We start from the raw sequence: 3,334 nt of genomic DNA on the forward strand, positions 1-3,334 counted from the left end.
GACAAGAGCTAACCAGGTAAAGCCAGCTACGAGGAACAATGTGGGAAAAAATGAAACCAGACAAGCAGATTGCTTAGCAACCAGTGGAAATGCAAATTCCAGTAGTGAGTGGCTGAACAGTGAGGAGACTTTTAAGCCATATATCTATGAAGGTATGCTGACAACCCCCTCTTTGAGTGTACAGGTACAGAATCAGGCGGATCTATTGCCCTGTTCTCCGTTTACGCTGGTTGAACTACCATCGACAGACAGCCGAGATGACTGTTGGCGCCACAATTATCAGACAAGGTTTGTCCATCTTAATTAGTCAGTAAACCAGCCCTTCCCCCTTTTACTTAAACTCCTTAAAATTCCATTTCTTTAAACTTTAACTCCTTCCGCCACAAAGGGAATCCTCCTTTGTAAGAGTCCTGCCCGGCCTCCCATATCTCGCCATTAATGTGCCTTGAATTTAAGTAAAGATCCCAAATCTAAGTATCAATTATCCCTCCCAGTGCAATTTAAGGGGAAATTTAGGCTAAATCCTACCAGTGTTAAATTTACTCTTTGTGTGAGTGCGATCATGTGTTCATTTTTAGAGCCCACACAGCTACGATTCCCATATTGTGCCCACGTGATTTCATCCTAATTATCTGCTGGGCTACGTAATGGTTAATATTTAATTGTGTAAGTATCCCAAAAGTATCCCCTTTATAAGGGGGATTCCATTTCCTTCTGTGTGCCTCCATTGTTAATCTCGGACCTCTCTTTCAGGAGAGACAAGCTGGAATTATTGATCTCCATGCCCCCATTATTTAGCCTGCCAACCCACAATCCTGAATATTCCTGGTCGCAGTCGATACCAAGTCCGTTGTGGCCAGAAAATGTTTAAAAGAATTATTCTCCCATCCTGGAGTTCCATCATTTGCATCATCTGAGACTAGTTCAGTTGAATCGGGGCATGACTAACCAGTATTATTATTGTTGGACTGATTGTATACATTGGCCCAATATTCATCAGCTTGCTTGTTGCCAATCATTGCATTGTTGTTCCATGTGTCCAATTAATGTGTCTGCAAATTGACTATCATGTTGTATTGTTTGTCTCCTTGTTTCATTGCTAAAGTCTCTGTAAAATAAACCCCTCTAAATTTGTATAAGAATTCTAATTCCAAATGGCGACCTTTTTCATTCAATTGTAAATCCAGGAAAATTTAAATTAAGTTTTCAAATAACTTTTCCTTTTGCTCATAAGCTGGGCTTTCTTGGTTTCGTGGCAGCATCAATATAAACCTTGTTTCTATTTCTCCCAACGAAGACATCCAGATTATGACAATATATATATATATATATATATATATGGTTTATATATGTATAATATATATATATATATATATATATATATATATATATATATATATATATATATATATATATATATATATATATATATATATATATATATATATATATTGCATATATATATGTATAATATGTATTATATATATATATATATATATATATATATATATATATATATATATATATATATATATATATATGTATATATATATATATATATATATATATATATATATATATATATATATATAATATATGTATATATGTATATATATACATATATACATATATATATATATATATATATATATATATATTCCTTGTATATATGTATATATATACATATATATATATATATATATATATATATATATATATATATATACAGTATATATATATATATATATATATATATATATATATATATATATATATATATATATGGTATATTATATATATATTTATATATATATATATATATATATATATATATATATATATATATATATATATATATATATATATATATATATATATATATATATATATATAAAATATATATATATATATATATATATATATATATATATATATATATATATATATATATATATATATATATATATATATATATATATATATATATATATATATATATATATATATATATATATATATATATAAACTATTTATATATAAATATATATATATATATGTGTGTGTGTGTGTGTGTGTGTGTGTGTGTGTGTGTGTTTTCCTGCTAATTTTGTCAATAAGATTTGCCAAAAAATTACTTAATAAAATCTTCCCCCCAACAGTAAAATATCCTACTGTACCAAAACTGGAATTTATGCCAGCTTCCTGTATGTCTGTGATAGTTCTTTTAAAATAAAATTCACTCAGGTAATATAAGATCATTTTCCTGCTGTAAAAGTTAACCTGATTCCTAAAAATCCCTTAACCATCCGCTCTGTTTCAGTTCAAGGATCGTCTGTGCCCTTTCATGTCCTCTTGTGTGGTATATAAATATACTTGCCCCAGGTGTAACTCGGGGATTTATGTGGGATCCACACGGAGGCTGCTGAAGGTGCACATCTACTGTCATAGAGGGGTCAGTTTCCGGACAGGCAGCAGACTCACGAACCCGGAGCATTCCAATATAAGAACTCATGCTAAAAGCTGCAAAGTATACAATGAAAATAAAGATTTTAAAATCATCGGACAAACACCCAACACTCAGGAATTACCCATTTTAGAGTCCTTATTGATGAAATAACTGGTTCCCCATTAAACACGCAGGCAACAGCCGCTCCCCTTTTCGTGTCTAAAGGTGTCTTTTCCTCTCTTTTATTTGTTAGTTTCCTTCCATTTATGTTTCTTTTACTCTGGTGGAAGGTTGGTCCAATAGTTTGTGCATTTTATATATCTTGTTTTTTTTTTAAATGTATAATTTTAAGTGTAAAAAAAATTCATTTTGAGTTTTATGCTATTTTTGTGTTGTTTTTATCCATTTTAGAGTCCTTGAAGATGTAATTATATATGAGAATTAAGAAACGTCGGGAAATAAATATGTACAAGAAGACCAATTCTTAATTGTCCATCAGTCCCTGTGTTGTGTGTGTGTATATATATATATATATATATATATATATATATATATATATATATATATATATATATATATATATATAATATATTGCAATATATATACACACACACACACACACACATATATATATATATATATATATATATATATATATATATATATATATATACATATATATATATATTTATTATTTATATATATATATATATATATATATATATATATATATATATATATATATATATATATATATATATATATATATATATATATATATATATATATATATATATATATATATATATATATATATATATATATATATATGATATATACATATATATATATATATATATATATATATATATATATATATATATATAT

This window comes from Macrobrachium rosenbergii, chromosome 48 (assembly GCF_040412425.1).
Source record: "Macrobrachium rosenbergii isolate ZJJX-2024 chromosome 48, ASM4041242v1, whole genome shotgun sequence".
NCBI classification, from domain to species: domain Eukaryota; kingdom Metazoa; phylum Arthropoda; class Malacostraca; order Decapoda; family Palaemonidae; genus Macrobrachium; species Macrobrachium rosenbergii.